Source organism: Agelaius tricolor, unplaced genomic scaffold, assembly GCF_023055355.1.
Source record: "Agelaius tricolor isolate 1412-34295 unplaced genomic scaffold, bAgeTri1.0.p SCAF_4, whole genome shotgun sequence".
In the NCBI taxonomy this organism is placed as follows: Eukaryota; Metazoa; Chordata; class Aves; order Passeriformes; family Icteridae; genus Agelaius; species Agelaius tricolor.
The window spans coordinates 10717631-10742157 of record NW_027269264.1 but is presented as its reverse complement, the minus strand read 5'-3'; the positions used below and the strand labels follow the sequence as shown (position 1 = coordinate 10742157).

General features: G+C 40.3%; 1 long non-coding RNA gene across 1 annotated transcript; it reads left to right on the top strand.

Moving 5' to 3' along the window:
• Nucleotides 1-648: 648 nt before the first annotated feature.
• Nucleotides 649-24522, top strand: LOC139588828 (uncharacterized). Its single transcript, XR_011678833.1, has 3 exons — nt 649-968; nt 2664-2925; nt 21865-24522. It is a non-coding gene; the product is annotated as an uncharacterized lncRNA (long non-coding RNA).
• Nucleotides 24523-24527: the final 5 nt, after the last annotated feature.

Here is a 24527-nt window from a genome sequence, read left to right as displayed (position 1 = left end):
AATGAGAGGATAAACTCAGATGACCTACTTCTTACCCACTGCCTTCAGGCAGTAGTGTTTCTGTGCCTAGAAACCTTGAGGGCAAGCATCCCACAGCAACCCTGGGTTAAGAAAGTGGTGAGGTATTTTGGGGGTTAAACATCCTGATCAGGAAGAGGGCTGCACCTTCTGAAAAGAGGTGTGGGAGGTGGGGTTTCTGGACTTTGCCTGATGTTCCTGGGGAGTTCTGCTGAGGAGTAGCACTTTCAGGAATTTAGAGATGGGAAGGAAAATAGTGTTTTGTCACAGGCATTTGTCACGAAAATAAGTGAATTAAGCCAACACACCTGTACGCACTCTGAGGAGCAGATCCAGAGACCTATTTACTATGGTGGCTTACTTTTGTATCACTCTGTAATTCACCCTGGGGCTCTGAAGGTAATGTAAATGAGCAGCAGTCATGACCATAGCTGTTCTCTGAGCCAGAGGTGGGGGGCAGAGTGCAAACTATCCTGTGTTTCCACTGAGAGGGTTTAAGTATGCTTTTGGCTGCTGCACCAAAGGAGGATGGCAGGAGAAAAGGAGCCTCTCATGGCCTCTGCTCTTTCCCTCTGCATCTACCTCTGTCCATCATGAGGAATAGATAGCAAGAGAGACTGCAGGAGAAGAACTGAGCAGACTGTCTGCTCTTGATCCCATAAATAATACACAGATATGTATAGTTTCAGCTGATAACCCCAAAGTGTGATTATGGTGAGGAACAGGGCAGGAAGGAGGGTGTTTGGTGTCTCACAGTGCTGCAAAACAGACCATGGTTCCTCGTGATGCTGCTAGAAATTTCTGGCTTTGTCTTCAGCAGAAACAGGATCTCACTTTAGAAGAAGAATATCTTCCTTCAAGAAGGATAAAGTTTCATGCCCCAGCACTTGGTAGCAGGTCCTTCACCTACTGTTCCCATTTCTTCACAGGAGTATGAAGAGGAAAAAAAGGTAATTAAAGTTACCATCATTGCTTTTGCTCAAATACAGGAGATGGGGAAAAGCCTCATAGATTCAAAAGCATTTTTCTGCTTGCTTTAAAAGTAGATATTGTCATATTAACCTCACTTTAATTATAAATTGCAACTATTCTGAGGGAAACTGAGGGAAAGATACCAGTAGAGTATCCCTGGATAAATGTATTTTTAAAGGCTCTTTTTAAAGGCTGAAGAACAGCAGTGAAAAGATGATCATATTTCCTTGGCAGGAAATATAACCTACATTTTTTCCATTTTAACCAACATACATCCATAACCTACATTTTTTCAGCTTCTTCAAGTTACTAGGACTATCACTAGTACTAACAAATTGAAATTCATGTGAAGGACCTGGTTTCTTTCCCCCTCTCTGCCCCCATCTCTTCCATTTCCCTCCCTTTTTCCCTTCCCCTTTCTCCCATGTTTCTTTTTTTTCTCCCCCTTCCCTCCTCCTCTCCTGGCTCCTCTCCTCCTCCACCCACCTCTATTTCCTTCCCTTTTACTCTTTATCTTCTGCCCCCTCACCTCTTGCACGTTCTCTGTCCTACCTTTTCTCATAAGAAAACATGTTGGCTGGCAAGAATCTTTCTGAAGAACTAATTCAAGAATAAAGGATAATACTTATCTGGCCACAAGACATTTTCTTTCATTCAATTTGAAATAATAAAACATAATTTATGCAACATAAATAATGTGAGCTTTCAAAATTCTATGGGAGAATTGCAGTGTGTCTTTGCTGAACACAATCTAAAACCTCTTGTGTGAGCTGATCAAATTAAATGAAGCTCCTGTACTGTAAAAGTTCGAATCTACGTGCGTGCCAACATTCATTCTTCAGCTCCATATTTAGCTTTGCAGGCAGACAAGGTCAGCTGTATCTGATTGATTCAGCTTCTGTCTTATAGCAATACCAGACGGTTGTTTCTCTAAGAAAAAGGGTGTTTTCCCCTATTTTCCTCCCACAGCAGAGCAGCTGATTTGGTCTCATTCCACCAGATGGCAAGCTTTAACCAAGGGAAAAAAAAAAGGTTTTTTGCAACTATCCATTTACCTTAGGGGAGAAGGAGAAGCGAGCTGTGCTTAGTGGTTGTTTTTGCTGTTTTTTCCTTCTGTTTTAAAAAATGTTTTTACTATAAGAGGCTCACATCCATCTTCTGGCATGATTTGTAGTGTTAGAAAAATAAATCAATAGAACAGCATTTGCTGTCAGCTATTGAGTAACTGACAGGTGTCATCAAGAGAAGCAAAAAATAGTTTAGAATATGTGCTCCATCCCCAGATTTCACCTAACAGAGACAGAATCAGTGCTCCTAAACAAAAAAATGGGTATAGTAATTCCAGTTAAAAAATGAGATGATATTACTAAGCTCTCAGTGCTGCATAACCAACTCTGAGTTTTGGATATCCCCAAACCCCACATTAATCCCTGCCTTTGACTCCCAGGAAGGAGCTGCTCTGCCCTGTATTTCTGCCGTTATAACCTGTCCTTAATGCATGAACAATGCACAGAGCAGAGAATTCTGCTTGCTCTGCTCAAGCTACATTATCTTTTTGGTCCAGGGCAGCCTATGTCTCAGATCTCCTGGGAATGGAGCTAAAGTCTGCTTGTATTAGTGCAGCAGACTTTATCTGCTGTGTTAAGGTGCTAATTTTCACTCATGTTTTATAGACTGGCTATTCCAGCTTCACGGGGGAAGCAGTTGTGTCACCAGGTTTGGCTTGGCATTGGTGACCCAGCCATGGAGCATTACAGTGGTGTGTGAGGACCAACTCTCCCAAGTCCAAGCTTAGAAATCTGGCCCTGTGGATATGGAGATATCTGCTCTGTCTCCAGCAACAACAACTCCAGGGGACTCTGCAGCCTTCGGATTAGAAAATCTGGCACAGGAAAAATCACAGTTGCAAGTTCCTTCATTAACTACTCTTTTACGGTTTGTGTTTTGTTTTTTCTTTTTCTTTGTTAGCAGTTCTCTCCTCCCTGAGGTCATGGCTCCATCCCCTCTTGGTAACTGGGCTGCAGGTAAGTAGCATGGTGGGAGCCTCCGCAACTCTGGGGGTTGCTGTCCCCATCCCTGCAAGCAGAAAAGTGGTACCCAGTTGTTCAAGAAGACAGATACGATTGGCTAGCATCATGAAAATCTTAAAGAGTAGAGGGGAAATCAAACATACATTTCAGCTGCTGACCTAATGACTGGAGAAAAAGAGTTCCCATTTTTTCCTGTAGGTTCTTTTCAAGTAAATTACTCTTCCACTATAAACAGGTTTATAAGTTTGAAAATAGCTTTGCCTGTGTCTTTATATCTATTTCTTAGCTCTTTCTAAAGAATAAACTTCTAAAAAGTAAATCAATGCCATAGACATTTGTAGGATTATGCCAGATGAGCCTGAGGAAAATTTATGCAACAAACACAATTATGTGGCAGTTTGTGGAGTAGTCAAAACTTGTGAGCTTCAGTTCTGAGACTGAAAAATAAATACATACATTTTAGCTATTTTTGCAATTCCTTCATAATTCATGGTTTTAATCTTTTTCTCAACATCATGCGAGGTTGGAAGCCTTTGTTTTTCCAAAAGTGGGAACTCATTCTTCTGTTCTGACTCCTAGAACTGAGGCTTTACAAAAGGCTCAGGATTGATTATACTATAATGATTGGAGAGCTGCAGCAGTGCAGTGAAATGGAACAGCTAAGGAGTACAGGCTGTAGGTGTTTGGCTCTGTATGTATGCTATAAGGTCTTAGCTTGTGCTTCATTTCTCTCAGGGAGAGGATTATGTGCTTTGGAGTTTTGTACTGTGCCTGCAATTTGTGTAGGTTTTAGATTTTTTTTTTTCCTTTTGGATAAAGCTCTGCAATTTCATGCAGTGCCTCTGCCAGAGTTCCAGGCATGCCTGGGGAAGTCATGAATACCCTCTGTGACTCGGGCACCCATGACACACACATCTCCTCTCTCTGGAAACAAGCAATATCTCTCCAAAGCCATGTAGGTTTGACCAAGAGCACTACCCATGTCACCTTGCTTTGCTGTCACTCGCCTTACTCTCCACTTACTTTTCTGAATTAAGGGAGCTTTTGAAAGCATCACACCAAGGTGACAGAAGTGTAGCCAGGTAACAACTGTTTGGTGCTTCCATAGGCAGTTTGTCCTCTGAGAGATATGGGAGCCTCCTGCCCTTCCCAAGCTGCTCTCAGCAGAGCAGTAGTGTGCCAGCTTGGCATGCTTCTAGGTGTAAGGACAGCAAGGTCGTTTTTGAGCTGGGCCTCCCTTCTCTGCTGCTACTAAAAATGCCACTGCAGTGGTATACAGAGTCACAAGAAGATTTTTTTTTATTTCTGCTCTTGCTGTGGGCTTTGGCTCTGTGAACTTTGCTTTGGTTTTCCCAGTGTGAATTAATTTAGAGATCACTTGTTTTTGAGACAGAATGCAAGGGGATGAGACCAGTGTGATGATTTTGGAACAAGACCACAAAACCCAGGCCAAAATTGCCCAGAAAGAGAAGTATTTTTCCTTAATCACATCCAGGAAGTCTGAATACTATACTAAAGTGAAAGTCCCCCAAAACCTTGAATGTATTAATGTCTTTTACTTGGTTTTAATTTTAGTATTGGTCCCATATGTGAAACTCCGCTGAGTCTGAATTTCAGCTTTTGTTTTATAATTCAATTGTTGATATACAAACTGAAATAAAATCAGATTCTTTTTCCATATTCATAATGGCTCTGCAGTTCTGAAAGAACTTAACTGTAATAAACCAATGCAAATCAAAATTCTTTTCTCTTCTGCTAAGAAAATTCTGTAATAAAAGTTCAAGTAAATGTAAAGGATTGAACATCCTCACAATACCTTTTCAAGGGTAGGAATAGATTTTGAGGTCATGCATCTTAGTTAAAAAAATGCTTTCAGTTCCTCTCTGAATGACATTTTGCAACCTGTAGGATTTGTTTAAGTACTAATCTGTCAAACATGGAGAGAGCTGAGATCACTGGTCTAAGTAATTTGTGGAGATGAGACAACCCTTCTACCTTAAATAAATCTGAGCTTTCTTTGGAAGAATTGCTTGAATCAGAAGTGCTGGGCTAGCAGGTGGCTGAATCCACATGTGATGTTTGATCTCAGATATGGGGAAACCAGGCCAACAAAGGTATATAAAAGAGGTATCTGCAGTAGGCTCAGAAAGATTCCAGTGCTGCAAATGAAGGTGTGGTTGAGTTTTTGAGGAAAGTGCTGGGTGTATTTGCCTTGTGCTCAGTCTTTTCTGGGATTCAGCTTGCAGTCAGGCTGGAGTCAGGGTCCTGAAGTAGATGAACCTTTGGTATGAAATGTATGGCTTCTCTCATGTTATGTGATTGCAAACTTTTTCTATGTTGTTATCTGTTGACAATATTCTGAAATCTCTTATTTTACTTACCGAGATAAAAAACTTTTGCTACTGATGGCAGGCTCCTACTCAGTCTTTCTTCTTCAAATAAATGTTGTTTTGTTGTTACTGCCTCTCTCTGCCAGTGCTAAAATAAATCAGAATCCCCATCTCAATGCCTGTAGAGACAGGAACATTTAATTTATAGCAATTTCCTTTTCTCTTCATGGTTTCTACTAAACAGAACACGCTGGGTCTCAACCTGCATTTGCATTCATGCTAAATTACAAGCAGAACAATCAATACAAGTCCCAGCTCATGCTGCCCACAGCTGAACAGCAGCAAAAAAAGAAAACTGCCAAGGAAATCTTTTCCACCCAGCCAGCTTGTTACTTGTTTCTTGTTAATTTACTTTAACAGATGGCAATTAGCCATCTATTTATTTATCACGGTGGTCTTGGAGCACCTCCCAAGAGTTGTGGAGATGAAAAGAGTAGCTAATCCCTAGACACCTTGTGAAGGCAGTAAGGCAGTCCCAGATATCCACTTCTCAGGGCAGGTCAGACAGGCAGAGAGGGTGTCTGGGCACTATCTCCCCTCTGAGTGCCCAAATAGATGAAGACAGGACCTCCCTTCACACAGGACTGGTACTGGTGGGACCTCCACTGGGGTGGTTATTGCAAGCATTCATCCCTGACAACTGCAGTCCCCCTTGGTATGTGTGCGCCTGCTCTGCCCCTCAAGGACGAGTGAGCAGGCCCAGAGTGACTGGCTACAGGAGTGATCCTAGTGCTGGGAGGCTGCTGACCCTGCGTCCTGCTGTGACCACTCCAGCCCCTGAGTGACATCCCCTGTGTCCTGCCACCCACCTGCTGTGCTGCTGCTCGTGTGGCTGAAGGCCCTGCTAGATCTCTGCCAGCCCTCCTTGCAGAGCACACGGGGAAGGTGTTTGCAGCTTTTGCCTTGGGACCCATGCTGAACTTAAAACGAGCAGAAGAGCATCTCTGTAATCCTGCAGATAGCAGCCATATCCTGCAGAGCCACAGAGACTGACTGAATTGACAGGATTAATGTGACTCCAGGGGGTGTCCCTGCAGCTAATCAGAAGATGTTGGTCCTAATGAATGAAGCACAGTGGAGACAACTGGTATGCTAAAGGCAGTGAATGTCCCCTTTATTGTAGTTACAGTGCTAGTGATTAACGCATTACTCTGTGGGATGCAGCTAACTCTCATGCTAATTCTCGAGTTGAAGCAGGAGCAGCTCATAAAATGTCAGCTGCAAATGTAATGGCAATCACTGCTCAGGACACTTGTATTTTTTGATCAAGGGTCGTGCTGTAATTGATGCAGGTTTTGGGGACTATGACTCCAGCTCCTGCCTGTCTCCCATGCAGCTTCTACTCAGAGCCTGCTCCACGTCTCAGAAACATGCAGGTTCAACAGAAATTAGATGAATTAATCATTTCCCCTCCATAAACTGATGCTTATAATCCTGTCTGTGATTTCCTGTTATGTCTTCCCTTCTGCAGAGAACTTTATTCCCTACTGAGATGAAATAAAATGAACCAAACCATTGTCAAAACAATTCAAAGCGCTCTGCTCCTTTGAGCAGAGGGATCAGCTCTATAGCCTACTTTGCCTGTTAACTCCTCAAACTGCTGAAGAAACAGATGCAGGAAAAATGATAGTATGTCTAATACTATATATTAAATTTAATTGATGCGTTGATTTTGCTGGTTACACAACATGGTGTGCAATACTCCTCTCTGTCCCGGCAAATGCCCCACCTTAGAATAAATCAAAATCTCTGTGTACCTGCAGATTATTGGCCAGCATCTAAATGAGCTATTGAATAAACATATATGAAATATCACATAAAAGACACACAAAAAATAGCAGCTGTGAAGAATGGGCCCTCAGTCTCTGTTCAGTCACACAGTTAGACCAGTTGCTTAAACCAGTGCCAATCACACTAAAGGTGCAGCACAGCTTCCCAGAAGGCATCAGCCTGGGGTTCTCTGGTCTGATGACACAAAGTGTTTGTGGGTAGGTTTGGGACAGAGCCCCTCATAACACACCTTGATGTAGTGGGTAGCCAACCAGCCAGGGTCCTTGGTCAAACAGCAATCTCATGGTTGCTGAATTATGTATGTATGTAAGACCAGTAAGATTTGTTTATTTTGCACGTAAAGGCTTTTCTTTTTTTAAAAAATTTATTAAGTTGTTTCTTCCTATAGAGCTCCCTTAGCAGCTCCCATTCATCTTTCCCCCAAAATCCACTAAGCCCGTGAAGGAATAGAAAAATCTATAATTTTGAAAAAGGCTAAATATGATAATGGTCATGAATGTGTTTTTAGCAGGGAATAAAATGTTATTATTCATCCCATCTTTAGCAAAACCTACTTTTCTCCTGTCTTGTATTTCTAGGGGTTCTTTCACTCATTATCTATATTATGCTAATTAGTTCCTAACTTCTACTTTCTCTTTTTCCCTCTCTCCTATTTAATTAACATGGTGGATGTTGTCTTTTGTCTTATGGCTACAATGAACAAGGCTCCTGTGAAAATGATGTTTTTTTTAAACCTTTTAAATTGAAATGGCATGAATTCAAAGATTGTCAGGCAGTTCTAGTAATTTTGTCACATGAATGCTGCTTTGGAGACTCTTCCCCTAAAGCACATTTAAAAACCCCCAAACTAGCTTTTTGCTTAGGCAGCAACTGTTGTGTGAAGGAACATATAAAAAGATGAGGAGTTAAAGAATAATTAAATATTTTCTAAATTTTGGCAGTTGCACATAGAATGTTGCATTCAAGTGTGGATGCACTCTATTCACACAAATATCCTTCTTCTAAGGTAGAAAATAAGCCTGAGATACAGCCTGCTTTTAAAGATTGGTGCTAGGTTCCTGTCCAGTGTGTATTTCCATATGTAGTTTCCATAAGTTCTTTCCCCATGCAATGAAATCCTTCTCCTTACTGAGTGGGCTCTAGATATTTTGCTCCTGCAGGTCAAAGCACTATCCTAGTTACCAGGATGAGGAGGTGCTGGGGTGAGCAACCTCTCCAACCCCACTGAAGCTGGATTACTCATCCATGTGGGAAGCAAACTACCGGCTGGGGAGGACAGCAGGGAAATGACAGCCAGATCTCAGCCAAGAGGGGGTGGATGCTGATGGGTTGCTCTCTTACTTTGTTGTTGTGGCTCCTGTGATTGCTCACCCACCTCATTTCAGCTGAAATTTCCATGGCTTTGCCTATTTGTCTATATCAGACATTTTGTTCTCAGAGGCTGCTCCTGCTTCTGTGGCGTTTTCACTTTATTGTCAGAGCCTTCCACCTGTGCATGTGTAGTGCATGACATTGCTGAGGACCTGTGGGGCATAACATTCATGCAGAGTGTGGCTGTCCCTTCATAAAATACATCAGCAATTGTTATTTAAGTTTTCACTGAAAGACAAATCTGAGCAGGTTGCAGTAAGAAGTTTAACAACAGCTTGTAGTAGATGCTTTGATTTTATTTTTTCTCTCTAGCACCCTATAAACAGCTGAAAAACTCATTTAGGCATCTTCTGCTTTAAGTGTTACCTAGCACAGGGTGCTGGCTGCAGAGAGGAGCACCAAACACAGGAGATGAAATGCTGCAGTACGTTTTTCTCCACTTATACTGCTAAAGCAGTTGGGATTTGTTGTGAAAGAGGTCCAGGGTGAATCTCCTCAGTGTGAGCTATAGACCATAACTGCAGAGTTTCATTGATGCTAAAATGTCTGATTTCAAATAATGAGTACTGCCTTTACCAAAAGCACCAACAGCTGCACCAGCCTGCTTCATTTCCCCTTTCCAGAATCCAGGCTGGCAATCCATAAATCTCCTGGGTCTGGTGCTGATACCTTTGTAACAGAATAATAACAGTGGGCAATACTAAATCAAGGCCTCAGTCCAGTCATTATCACAGTTACTCACATTCTGAAAAAGTGTAACATCATGAATATCTATAGTGGTTTTTATCACAGAAAAAGCCATGGAATTTTTCAACTGCAGAGATGCTTTGTGGTAAGTCTAAGATTTGCTCCAGACTTGTTTTACTGCAGACACGCTCTGCAGACTTAACTTAATTTGATTCACTAATAGTCATGCCAGTTATAAAGTGGAGGCATTTAATTACAGTGCCTGCAGCTTGTGAGTTCTTGATTCAAAGCCCACCAAAGACAAAGGATGCTTTAAAGCTGAATGAAACAAATTCAAAGGACAGAATGGATCCCAAAGTAAGCTGTGACTACAAAATCAAGGTTGGAAGAGACCTTTAAGATTATCCAGTCCAATTGTTCACCCTTCACTGCCACTCTAAGCCCTGAGCCACTACACCACATCACCCAGCACCAGATCAAGATGCCTCCTGAACACCTTCAGGCATGGAGATTCCATCACCTCCCTGGGCAACCTATTCCAATATCTATACATTTTCCAAAAAAAGAAAAAAAATTCTGTTAAACAGTGCTTAAGTTTGGAACTGTACTTCTAATAATTTCTATTTAATGGGCTTCTGGCTTCTCCTTCCTTGACATAATTTTTTGTATTACAATATTTGTTCCTTAATATGTAAGTACCTTTAATTTATTCAATAGTGAGAGTGCTCACAAATATTCTACACTGGATATTGGTGGATTTCTTGCAATTCTGAATTTAAACAAGTTGCTCTTAGGAACTGAAAATTTTATTTCATGTATATTCTAATTGAGTTACACTTACTCAGCACTGGAACACAATGGGTATTTGCCTTCTATTCTATTTTATGTTTTTATATTTTATATTTTATGGTTTCTTTTCTCCAGGTTATTGTGTTTCAATAATACAACATGATCATAGAGCAGATTAAAATGCATTGTGAAGGTCTTGTACTTTGCTCTTTTGAACAGATGGCCAGGATATGGGTTAGTGTTTATCAGTGCAAACACAGTGAAACCAGTGGGAAAAGAGCATTTTATAGATACACTTTCTAAATATCTCAGAACTGTGAGATGTGATAAGGCTGGACACTGTTCTTGGTTACATCTGCCTTCTGTAAGCATTTATACTTGAAGAAGGGGCATGCAGGATTTCTACAGGATGCTGCAATTCTGACTGGGTAGAAGGTTTACTCTCTGCTTCTTTTAAAGACAGTGACCTGACCACAAGGTGGCATGAAGTAGACAAGCTTTGACAGCAAAATATTGTGATTCTGGTTAATTTTCCAAATCTTTCCTTATCAGTAAATGAGATAACAATGAGTAAAATGCCACATTAGGGGAGTGGAAAATCCTAGTTTTGACCTTTGCACATGGAGCAGTGATCCATAACTAGGAGAAGTAGGTGCAGAATTGGGTGGTGTAACTCTGAAGAGATTGGTTTTACCCCAGAGATTGGTGTGTTACAGCTGCTCCTTAATGGGCAATTTTTGTAAAAATGGGACTGATCAGCATTCCTTTGGCACACTGAAGGTGCTGTGGGAGAAGAGTCTTCATGGTTTTCCACATTAGAGACCTTCTCTATTTTTTTCTAGTCTGACTACTGTGATATCCTCAACATTTCTCCAGTACTATTACTGCTCTGATATTTTTTGAATTGTGTATTGAGTTACTGCTAATCAGATGGAGGCACAGAATTCATCAAATAACCCAAGCTTCTTTAAAAAGTTATGCTAATTGTTAATGCTACCACAGTAAGGAACCACTGTACCTTGGACTCACCCTTGAAGGTATGAAGAACTTCCTTTAATGTTGGAAGCCAGTACATCAACTTAACTGAAGTTATTTTGTCTTTTTTTATCTATGGGTTAGTAATAGCAAGTAAGTTCCTGCTGATTATTTAAGAAGTTGGAACTCTCATGATGTATCTTTAAACAAGTTTTTGCTTGGGCTTACACAATTAAAGCTTATACTTTGATTTGTGCAATGCAATTCTGCACAGTCCCAAAAGCTGGAAAGACTTTTGTATCTAGTACCTCTTTACTCTGTGAGCTGATCTGCCTGTGCTCTCTGGATGGGGAAGGGGAACTTGGAAAATCAGGAGACAAGTCTGTAGATCATCGCCACATATTTAGCTAGTGTACTCTTCTGGGAGTGGAAGGAAGTGCTTGATGAAGCTAAATTTGTTAAATTTAATTTGAAAGATCTCATGTTTGTAGAAGTTATTTACATTTTCCATGTTTTAGAAGTAGTTCTGCTATCTTTCATACCTAAAGCCTTAGCAATTGTACTGTGTTTGAGTTCTGTAACTTAAATCATGGCAGAGATACTGTGAGTTATCACCTATTTTGCAAGGATTGCAGTTAGCTATTTTTTTATAGTAAAATAAAGCAAAAGTTACTCTATATTTGTCTGTAACACTACCTTTTAGACAGTCTGTTTCATAGGCAGTTACTGTGGCCCAGTTCCTTTCAGTGTCAAGACATGTACTTAGCATGAGTGACGTAATGGAGCCATCAACTTTCACATCATGAAACTTACTTTTTTTTATCAATACTGCCAAGGGTGAGAGAAAGTTCAGTGATTTACATTGAGTCTGGTATCAATAGAGCTGTTTTTTTCAGAGATGTGCCTGTTCCTGTAGCTCTTTTAGGAAGTGGGAGCATGAAGAAGTTGTGCTCTGCTTGATTTCATCAAAACAGCATTTGATTGAGGATTGGACCTCACACTGTTTTGATAGGTGTCACTGCAGCTGAGACAATCTGGCTGTGGAGGGATCAGAGCTGTGAAATTAGTTTCTGCCTATTGATTGAGATTGTTCTGAATGCCACTAACACCCTTAAGATAAATAAATTCTCTAACACTGTGAAAAAAGGGAACAAGCATTGCTCTCAAATTTTTAATAATTCTTGATGTTTCCAATATTCACATCATTGACTTACAGGATGGATTGTAAAAAGGGAAGAAACTACCCTCAATATAATGAAGAGCAACTAAGAACTGCAGAAGTCTTAGAGTAGTACTTCCTACCTGTTCTCTGCTACAAGAAAGATCTGAAATTAGGAAAAGATAGGGCAATATAGCAGTACAGCTTGACTGAGACATTGAAGTGTTCCTTTTCATTTAGAAGTTGAATGAAATTATAAGGATTAATGTAGCTTCAGGTGTAATTAACCTGATGCTGTTTCATAAACATTAACTCCATTAATCTTTGGACTGGAATTAACAAATGTTTGGGCTTGTAATAAAACAAAAAAAAATTATCTCAGTTTTATGTCAAGATAATTTTAAGCAGACAAAGATTACACTGTTTCCTGGTACATGAGCTGTAAGAACACAGGTTGGAATGTTCTAAGAAAGAAATTGAGTGGTATACTCAAAAAAATGGGATAATTGCAATCCAGGGAAGAAGTTCCCTGTAAAATTGAAACTGCATTCAGTCAAGCAAAGTAAGCAATGACATCTCCATAAAAACACTCATATCCAAACTGATGTTAGAAAGCTGAGTATCTATATCCCATTTCCTGAACCAGACTGTTGCAGTGAAGCAGCAATGCAGAAGCATGCCCTTGGTACAGCATTCAAGTTCTTACATCAGTCCTTGAGCAAGATGAGCCCCATTACAATTTTTTTCCTGCTAGGCCATTTCACTTCCTTGGAATGTTGGATGAATATCTATGAACAGAGCATTAGGAAAAGATGTGCTGTTCATACTTGCATCTCCACAGATCTAGGTTTGCAATAACCAAAGGGAACTTTTAAAACATACTTTCTCATGTGGCCTGTTCATGCAAGAAATGACAGATGGGCTTGGTTACTAAGAGGAAAACCAGAGAATTGTGAGGAAACGTGCATGCAGACAGGTTGGGCTTACTATGATGTGTGGCAGGTGTATTGGGACCAGTACCTCTGGAGAGGAAATTTGGAGAGGAGGCCCGTAGTGAAAGGAGAAAGAAGCCATCATGAATGGACATTTATTGACCCCAAAGTCAGAAGCAGGAGTTATGAAGGTGATGATCTAAGCTGGGACTTCCCCTGCTCACAACAGAGCATGCTTGTATCAGCTCCGCTTGTCATCACAACTAGTGGCAAAGCGAGCACTCTGGAGACAGCAAGGATGAGAACGAGAAAGGCACCACTGCTTGAGAGCCTAATTTGGGGACTCATGAGATGTATTTTTCACAACACTAGAAAAGAAAAACTTGTGCTAAAAATAGCTAAGCAAAAATGAAAGATCCGTAGTAGTTTGTATGTGTAGTAAGAAAACATATATGTTTGGTATCAGTTTGGTATCACTGTGCTATGTCTGGCTGGCACAAACTTATTAGAGTCAGGGAGTTTAGGGGTTCTTTGCCTGCTTCTTCTCTGCTCCCGGATGCAAAACAGCACCTCCACACCATGATAAGTCATACTGCTTGACTGGCCACCAGGTCCTGAGGGAAGCAGTGCCTGGCTCATTAACATAGTGGCATTTTCCTTGAAAATATCCAAACTTAAGACATGTTGCAATTTTTTGGCAAAGTACTATTTGCTAATACATTGAACTCTGGAAGAAAAAAGCAGGCTTTTCCTACAAGCAGCTCTCTGTCTGTGGAGTTCTTTTGGAAAACTGCCTTGATGAAAGCTGGGAAAATCTGGCTCAGTCCCCTCTGTCATTGATGCAAAAAGCAAATTTCTTCCATGTACCTGGTTGTTACAGAGACCAATGACAAATGTTGTGCTTACTCAGACAGCCTGGGTTAGGTCTTTTCAACTGTGCACAGCTCTCTTCTGTCTCCCCTGAATCTGATGAACTGCAGTGATAACACATCTCATTTCTTCCTGTTGGTGCAAGGCTGAAAGATTAAACTGGGCTAAATGCATAATCAGCCCCATGACCTAATGGCAGCTTCTTGCATTTTAGGGTGAATATATATGGATGTGATTTGTTTGCTCAGGGAAAGCACTCACAGGTTTCAGCCTATGGACTCCCCTTCAGATAGACTGGAATGGGAATTTCCATGAGTAGAAACAGCTGGATCAAACTCTCTGTAAGTAATTAACACACAGGAGAGACAGTTGCGCTTGCACTTTATCAAGCCTCTTGGTAAGATTATGTACTCCAGATAATTAATCATTACATTTCCCTATACACATAATTACCTCTACTTTCTTGCTCTCCCACCTCCACACATATAAACAATTCATATGCATGTATTTACAGAGTAATTACAGAGTGCATATGCTGTGATTAAAGGCAATATAAACTGTGTATCCCTAATTACAAGAAAAAAACAACAACAAAAAATACCCAAACAAATGAAAGCTCAAGCAGGAAACCACACCACTTCTTTAACTGGATCAAATCCTTTTCTCTTCAGACTAATACAAAGAAAAAAAGAAACTCAAATATTCTGTGCTATGAGCCTGGCAAAAAGATGAGTGTCAGCCAGCCCAGCAGGTCCCTTGGTTGTAAATTATTTAATATATGGGACATAAATCAGAAAGCAATGTTACTTGGGACAAGATGAAAGAAATTCTGCATCTCAAAGTTAGAACACCATTTGGGTTTAGTTCCCTTCCACCAAATAAGAGAAGATCCTGCAGGTATAGCTTTGGTGGAAAACATCTGCATCCCACATGAAGTGAATACAGGCATGTTTGCCTTCTGAAAACCTTTGCTGGCTGTGTTTACATGAGGTGATCTGATGTGGCTCTTATAAAATGAGCAGCACTGCTCTCTCCTGCTGAAGTCTCACATTCCCTCATGATATTTTGTCTATGACCTGTGTGTTTTCCATGGCAGACTGCTCAGATTTCCCTTCAGAGATTTTGGGCCCAAAGCACTCCAGACTACTGGCAAATGAAGTAATTCTGTGGCATGGGGAGAGCAGGATCAAATGGATTAATTCTGTATTTTCTTGGAAAATACCCTTTGGTACCTGGTGTGACTCTTGAGGATCATCCTGCTGAGGGTCAGGACTTTGACTTGATGATCCTTGTGGGTCCCTTTCAACTCAGTGTATTCTGTAATTCTGTAATCCTTTTTGTCTGGGCTTCATGAGGCAGGATAGTAGGAGTAGTCAACAACAAAGAAAGAAGGAGATATTGAAAAGACAAATTGCTTAGATTTGTTTCATCTGGCACAAAATACAAGCTATTGTAAGCTATGCCTGAAGAGGTCCTGGATACCAACTCCAGGAGTAGGTCAACTTGCTTTCTGGCACAAGAGGAGGACTAGGATCCATTGTCTCTATGGATGTCAATGAAATTGTTCTCTGCTATTCATACTGGGATACCACACTTATTGCTGTGGGCATTCTCTGGACCTGTCTTTGTAGAAGTGGATGCATTGCCTTGTGTTTTGAAGTGCTTCCTGTGCTAACATCCAGGAGAATTTTAGTGTGGTTAATGGAAGTCTTAATGCTGACAGACAAAATGAAGTAGATGTGGGACATAGCAGAGGAGGATCAGAAGCACAAAATCCTAGGGCTGTTAAAGAAAAAGAATGCCACAGCAGAAGATTGGCAAGGAAGACAAAGATACCAGACAAAGAAAGAACAGAAATTAAGATGAACAGAGACAGTCTGCTGGCACAGGAGTAGGGATGGCTTTGAGCAATTGCAATGTGCTTATTGCTAGAGACCATAAAAAACCTTAGAGTCCCAGCATCCCCGTTGTGTCAAGCAACAGGGAGTTAAACACCCTGGTGTCTTACAGCAGCTAGCTGATGTTGATGGCAGAGCCTGCTACAGACACCATCTTGCGTTTTATCAAACTGAGTTTGGGCAATAACTCTCCACACCTTCACACTGCCTGTAACACTGCTCCTGGGGTGTGGGGGCCTCTGTAGCAACCCAGTGAATGACTGTGAGATTAAGTCATACCCTTCCTTCTTACCAGAATACTTTGCAGCTAGTGGCAGGAAGTTAGGGCTAATTCTCTGACCTTATTCTGGCATGTACTTTGTCTCTGAAGCCTTTTAAGTTAGTTTAAAGTAGTCATTACAACACCATTTCCTGTCTGTTTAAGAAGATAAAAAATATCTCCCTGGTTGCCTGAAATTCAGAGCCTGATTCAACTTTCCTGCAGACCATGCAGCTTTGGATCACCACAGTGCCAGCCCCAACTCTTCAGTGTCTGGCCTGAGTAACACTGTCTCATTAATTAATACACAAGCTGTGAAACGGGATTGGAGCCAAGTGGCTTGAAATTCTGCAGCCTTTGAGGGGAAATTCTGCACTGTGTAAGGCTGAATATGCTGATGATCCCAGCAGAAGAGAAAGTGAAGGTGTCTGTCTCCAGTTGAAACTATGCCTGGGATGAAACTCTTCTGTTTGAGCCAGGGAGGTAATTTAAGGTGATTTAAGAGTGCCATTACCTGAAGTGCAATTTAGCCAGGAAACAAACCTCCACTTAGAAAAAGCACTTGATGGTCTTTAATTATAACAGCAGGTCTGGACCTCAGCTTTCAATCTCATCAGGTGAGTGTTTGCCCTCTGATATCAGGCTGAGTCACTGGCTGAATGAAGAGGTCAGAAGAAGGAGAAGGTTTGTGCAATGTCAAAAGACAGAACATCTTCTTACAGACATCCTCTGTCTGAAGGGAGATTGGGACCATTCACAAACAGTAGTCTGCATCCCTTGAAATAAAATTCATTGGTCCTGTAGGGTCACTTGTAGCATTTGTGATGCTTTCAAAGTATTCAATAATTGCTTATTTGTTCACCAAGTAAATACATATTGGACATTGTATATATTGTTCTGTATATTTCTTTGCTAAGTCCTGTGTTACAACACAGAGTTTTATTTGAAAAATTTTAATAAAGCTCTTGTGTTCCTCAGTGCATAGGAAAAGTCTCCTGCATACCAATACCTTGTATAATAAATTCGTAGTGAGTAAATTTAAAAGGAAGCAAGGTCACCTTCTGGCTTGCTACGGTATCTGGAGTGAACACTGTGCAGAATTTGTGTTTCAGGGCCTTTGCTGAGGCGGTGTGATCTTTTGCCAAATGGGTCACAGTGTGACAAAGGCCCAGGCTCTTTAGATCACATGTAGCCTGGGTCTTGCTGGGGCACTAGAGCAGGCTCAAGGTTAACAGACTTGGTTTGCAGAAGGAGCAAGAGCCTCAGGTGTCAGCCTGCCCAAATAGATATCTTGTGCTCACAGCTATCCTCGTTGTCTAAATTAAACATGCATTCCACAAACCCACATATACTAACTGGGAATTATGTCAGCTGCAGACAAAGCAATTAGGCTAATTTTCTCAGTGCATATGGCATGTCAGCAGCTGGCAAACTGTTTGCAGGAGGGCTCCTAAAAGTGCTACCATTAGCCAAATTATTGTCATGGATAATCAGAGATCAGTTTCCTTACATTGCCAATGTAATGCACAGTTTGGTTTGGCTTTGAGATGGGAAATTTAATTGCAGCAAGAAACCTTTCTTATTTTACAGGGATACAGTAATAAAATAGTTTACCTATGATTGATCAAGGACTCCCTTACCTGTGTTAAATCTGATATCTGGACATAATAGCTAGAATTTATTTTACTGGTAGCAGTTCTCTAATCCCTTCATTTCTTCTGCAAAATATAATTTGCTCACTGTTCTGTCACCTAAACTGTGTGACTAATGTTCTAGATTAAAACACTGCCCTGTTATTCTAACAGCCAAAAATTTCATTACAGTTATAAGTGTGACGCCAGAGGACTAAAGTTAAAAATATCCCTTTCTTTCTCTTTCCTCTGAGACCTTCAATCCACAGGGATTGTATCCCATTAGACAAAAGGCGCTGGGCTCAGCCTCATTGAATCAAAAGGGAGAGAAAGGGAAACGGGGATGGGAGGCATAGCTGCCTGAGCTGCCTGTATTATGTGTGTTGTACTATTAAGTTTGAAATGCATTGCTGTGGAAAAGAGGACATTTGTTACTTGGAGTACGAGTCTTGGTCAGTTAATGAATGTGACTGGGGCTGAGGGAGCAGTGAGGAATACTTCTGGAAGGGTGCTGAGCAGCACTGAGTCACAGGAGCAAGGAGCGAAGAGAGGATTCTGCCTTGCTTCATCCCGAAATGCTTTTTGGGTGCTATCTTCAGGTCAGCCCTTCCTCCTTTGGCTTTCAAATGTGGTGTCCAGTGCTGCAGCTGTGACTCAGTCCAAGCAGCAAACAGTTCTCACCTGGTGCTGTGTCTTTACTGGCATTGAAAATTGCAGACCCGTGCATTCACAATGCAGAATAGGCAGGCTGAACTCCTCAGTGTCTGTTTGATGGCATAACACTCCCTACATTTTGGGTGATGACCTGCTAGTCAGCTTACCACCTCTTGTGTAGTATTGTGTAACATTCTCACATGTGGGCTCTTGTTACATGATGGGGCGACATACAACGAGGCATCCTGGCAAGCCCCAGCTGAAGAAGGCTGCATAAATTACTGCTTTGAGTCCAGGCAGGGAGAGATCATAAAACACAAGCTCAGAAAAGCTCAGGTTGTGCCTGTAAGAGCAAGATAACATTGATAGAGTAGGATTTGTGCATAGTTTTAAAGGACTTCTCCTTTTTTACACACTGGACTGAATTCAGCTCTAGCATGCCAGTGATCTCAGTGCCACTCTTACATGATAATAATTGCTTGGGCTCCTTGAAATGGATTTGGGGAAGAAAAAAAAATGCCACTAGGTTCAGCAGGTGTGCATTCAGCTACAACACTGTATTTGAAAATGTTGGTTTGTTTGTCATCCTGGCCCCTAGTTTTCTCATGGTTATTTTGATCTTCAAGGGACTTTACAGTTATTGATTAATCTCAGAGTAGACCTGTAAAATAGTTGCAGTGAGTAACTATCACTTCTGCTGTAGAGGCTGCAAAACTGAAACAAAGGAGTTTCAAGTGCACAAGAAGCTGAATTGGCCACTGTAAGATCTTGGCTATCTACCCTGGCCTCACATCTCTTGATCATATCTCTGTCAAATAAGTATTCTACTCTTTCCTCCCCTAGCAAATATTTCTTTTGGATTAATTCTTGATCCCATGGGACACTGAATCCAATATCAATCTATTTTTAGTAGAAGAATTAACATCTGGAGTTAGCTCAGAGTGACTGGCTAAAGTCACCTGAACCAGATTACATTGTTCCTTCTCTATTTACAAGGAGAAGGGGTGTGGGAGGGCACATGCATAACCAAACAGAAACTGATGAGGTTTATTTGGGCATTTAAATTCATCTGCCAGCACCTTCTTTACTGGATATAAAATAAAATTCTCTGTACAAAGTTGTGAATTATACACAGAATATTGTATTGCACTGAACTGTGCAAGCAGTGTGTTGGGACAGTTAATGAGAAACACTATGAAGCTGATGTGTGATTTGGTAAAGAACCACAAAAAATTTGCAGGCAGCTGTCTTTTGTTGAGAAGCAGTTTTGCAGTGACCTCAACTGATTAAAAATCTTTTATGGGATGAAGATATGGGGAAGTAAAAAAACTAGGAAAAGGAGCAGAAAAGTCAGTGTTTGGAATTGACATTTTGGAAGAGGTGCTGGTTTCAAAACATAGCTAGATTTTACTTAAAAAAGGAAAACCCTGTCAAAATGACTCATCTGTGGCTTCTTTATTGTTCCCTGGAGAATTCTGCTACCTATATGTTAGGCTTTCTGTTGTGGGGAAGTCATGAGGACATCTCACTTTGGAGGTTTTGATGTTACAGAATGAAAAACTTGAAGATGCCAAGAGGTATCTTCCAAGAAGAACTTTTAGCTGGTAACAAACTTAGCTTCTTTGACAATAACAAAACTTAGCTTCTTTGACAAATAACAATCCAGCTCCAAAGAGTTCTGGTAGTTGGCAGTTCTGGTGTAGGTGGTGTTTAAAAGTGATATTTCTTAAACTGATGCACCCTACAGATGTTTATAATTTCATCTTTCACCTAAGCTAATGCCCAGAGAAAGCTAGTACAAACCTTTCCTCTGAGTTCCCTTTTCAAGGTTCAGATGAGTAGTTTGCATTAGGTGATGATGAGTGATCTTTTGCAGCCAGCATACTACATTGAGTATTTAATTTTAATGTAGTATGAGTATCATTAGTAATCATGCTAATTATGGCACTACAGAATTACTTAAAGCTAACATTAAGGAAACACTTATATTTTAAAATAATTGGGGTAAATCCTGATTGGACTGATAATGGTGGAGAAATCTCTCAATAAGTGAGATTTGGTGGTTTGATTAAAAACAGTTTTCTGTAATCCGTGAAACCCTTTGAAGTCAGAATTAGAAAAATCTAGATTTAAGCTACAAGTAATCCTATAAGTCTTTTCAGGTTTTATAACTCACGGTAGTCTGTGAGGTTTTTGACCGTATTTACAGAAAATGAATTTGTTTGCAGGATATTGTAAAACTAAAAATATTTAAGGTTGGCAGCCTAATACATTCATTCAGATATGGTGATGAGATCTCTGGATTTAATAATTACATTCCCAGCAATCACAATTTTAAAATTATGAATATTATGCTTGGAGATAATAATGTGAGGCAGATATATTCTCTGTTGCTACCTGAATTTCAACTGGCTCTGTATCATTAAAGTCAAAAAATATTAATTAAATGCCTTTCCCTAACATTAATTTCTCTGAATACATTTTTGTCTCCATTTTTCTTCTCTTTTTTAGGAATTATCAAATGAAATATATTAATAAATTCAGAAATAAGTGTTTTATTAAGGGTATTAGGGATGTATCTGAAGAGTGGATATTAAGAGTGTAGCTGAATATAGTACCACAGGGAAAAAAAAAAAGAAAACCAGGTTTTTAATTTAGAAAAAAAGAGAACATTTTTTCTTTATTTTTTTTCCTAGAAAAAGAAAGGTTTTTCCCTAAAGGGAAATATTGTCAAAGGATCCATGCATTAAAATAGGCTTTTTAGATTATGAAAGGGAAGAAACTACTCAGAGAGCTGCTTAAAAAAGATGATGATATATTGGTAAAATGGAATTAAATGTATCTTTTCTTTTAGTGCCTATTCTCTTGTTTCTCAAAAGAGTAAGAAATGTGTGGATTTTCAAAAATGGTTTCCTGCATTTGAATCAGAGCACATGCATCAACTTCCTTCAAGGATCTAGTGAACTAAAAGGGCCACTCTGCAGCAAATAGCATCTCATTTTTTTTCAGAACTGATGGATGTTTGATTCATCCAGGATGTCACAGAAAGCTAGTGCTAGAGTCCAGTTGCTGTAATAATTTGTAGGCAATTAAGGAAGTGTAAATAAGCAGCATATTAAAATAACCTTTCAGTATGATTTAGTAACCTCTGGTATTGCATCCCTCTCAGCAGTGCCACTCACATACTTCACTTGATATTAAGTGAATTGCTGATGCTGAAATTTCAGTGGGTAGAGATGTTAATTAACTACAAAACCAGGGATGCAGTGAGGCAGGCACGGGTAAAGAAGACCTGTAGCTCTTGGAGCTCACAGGAGCTCCTTAGAGTGACATCTTTCTTGGACAATGTTTCTCACTTATTCTCTACTATCCATCTTACTAACCATATTTGTTTTCTCTGGTTTTTTCCCCCCCCCTTTTTTTTTTTCCTCCAATCAGAGGCTGCACTTGTGGGTCCAAAATGACAAGATAAAGAACAAATACTGTGACTCTCAGAAAAAAAGACCTTAATCCAAACTCCCCAGCTATTGCAACCAGCAGAAATTTCCTGTTGGTATAGAAAGCTCTTTATCTGATAGCATTTTGTTTTTTCTGCTGGGACTCATTTCAGTATCTAACTCAAGTTTAAAGTAAAGAAGAAGCTTCCCTCATTCATCTCAGGAGAAGACTGCAACATTTTTAAACCAAAACTACCACAAATTTGAAAGGATATTTCTCTCTACGTTCATTCTTCGACACTTGGTGTTTGGCCCCAGATGGAAACTGATTCTGTGCTCACTACTTGGTTGCTAAGTGACCCATGCAAAATCTCTGAGTTGATTTTCCTTCTCCTGTGTTTTGACCATGAATGAGAGAACCAGGTAGTCAAAAGATGAATTTCATTCATATTCAAGATTTCTCAAAAAACATGAGAATCTTTTGCTATACTGCTTTCAGGGCTGCAAGGGAGAGTAGCAACCTGGCTTCAAAATAGGGCTGATAATGTGACAAAGATAACCAGTCCTCACCTTCAGTGGTCTAACTAAATTTCAGAGGAGAGACAGGATAATAAAACTTGGAGGACAGTCAAAGCCCTACATTCTCTTTCTGGAGGGATAGCTGATTGATAAATGGCTGCTGATTTTGCCCATGTGTGTCTGATTTTTAAATAAAGCCTTGCTCTAGGGATAGCTGCCGAGTCATTTGCTAATTAGGTTCAGCAAATGACTTTAAGAATTGATTTGAGGCAGAAAAAGTGGGTAAGGATATCAACTGCCATTGTACAATCTAGTATTTTTCTTCAGAGTGGCTTTGACCTGTCTCTTTCGTCTTTAAGAATTTCATTTGAGCAGGAAAGCAATGACACAGAGAAGGAGTGGCAGAGGGGCAGCAACCTGTGGACACACTTGCAGCCAGGAGATGATGTGTATTCACAGCCTCAAACCACGCTGAATGGCCTGTAGCTCTCAAGCCAGCTGTTTGCAATGTTATGCTCCAGTAGGACCTGAGGATTAAAGAATCATCTGCAATGCAGATCAGATTGTCTTTCAGGGAACAGAAGAAGTCACAAAGTACAAGCAGGTGCAAGGTCCAGTCAAGAGGGCTCTTCTGTGGTCTGGATATGAGAAACAAGACTGCCACCCGAGTTAACTCACTAAGCAGATCTATCACTACTATTTTACCCTCTATTTTATTAAAAAGGGCAATGAAGCAAAACACTGCCAAAATGCGCTGTATTAACAGAACATTGCCACAGCATTACCTTATAATGGGAATCAAAATTGGAGCCAAAGCACTATGTTTTTCTTCAATAATACATTGCCATCAGTACTTTTCCCTGCAGAGAAGCTGCATCTTCGTGCCTCCCATGACAAAGAAGATTGTTTGGCACAGAGACAGTGTCATTCTTACCCTGAATCACACAGACCCTTTTAACCAACAGGAAAAAAAGCTGGATTACTTTGTTTTTGTTCTTTTTAGATGTGGGGCACAGCTGTGTACATTTTAGGCAACAACTGCCTGCTCTGATGCAGCATCCTGCACAGCAAGAAAACTAAACAATGTTGCTTCTCTCCTTCATTTTGAACATTGGCCTGTGCATTGGGAGCATCAGTGTGCATCTGCCTGCTTGTGAAACACTCACTGGATCACGATGCAAGTCTAGCAGTAGCCCTGTGAAAGGGTTTGGACTTGTGATTTACGATTGATATCATTCACTACCAAATCCCTGGACACTGCATGTCTTTAAATTAAGACACAAAAATAATCACTAGTTCTGGAGGGGAAGCAACTTTTCAGCTTAAAAGGTTTATTGTCGCTATGGCTTTGATGCTGCTGTCTGGCAGAGCCTGAATGACTATAGATTACTATGAGCCAGTTAGTACCTAACAGCCTTCACTGACCAGGTGTCTCGGTGTAAATGTCTGTCTGAAGGTGGCAGAATGAGGCAGTGCTGCAGGGTGACAGATCCAGGCTTCATTCAATTCCCAAAGGAGGTCTATAGGTGAATTTGGCAGTCAACAGTACACTACAAAATACAGTTTCATGTCAAAGAACTGTTCCAAGGAAGCAAAGAAAATTCTGTTGGTTTTCTTTTTTCCATGCTGCAAATTCTCTAGATGTATTTCTGATTATATGAAGTCCAGTGAAAGTGGAACCTTGATCCTTACTAGAAAAAGAAAGGATCACACTGTGACAAAGGATTTGACAAAATTTCTAGACCGATATTAAGATAGAATTTCTAACATCACCTCACTTGTGTTTTCTTGCATATGGATTATGGTTTTCATTTAAATTGACATAACATTTTTTCATTTGGATTCAAATCAGTACAGTAAGAGCCAATCTCCCTAAGTATGAATGAACTTCAAAGAAATCAATTGAAGCAAAGAACCAACATACTACTAAGGTTTTGGGTGTTAGATTTTGCCCTGCAGTGTCTTGAGATGTTTATACAGGTGTGGAACATCAGAGAAACAGACTAGTGGTGTACTAATTTTCATGAACAACAACGAAAGAAATATTTATTATTGAAAATCTATTTACAGGCCTCTGAAGTCAAGAATTGAAAAACAATGGCAAAAATATGTATATAAAATACAAAAAATATAAAACAGGTTCAG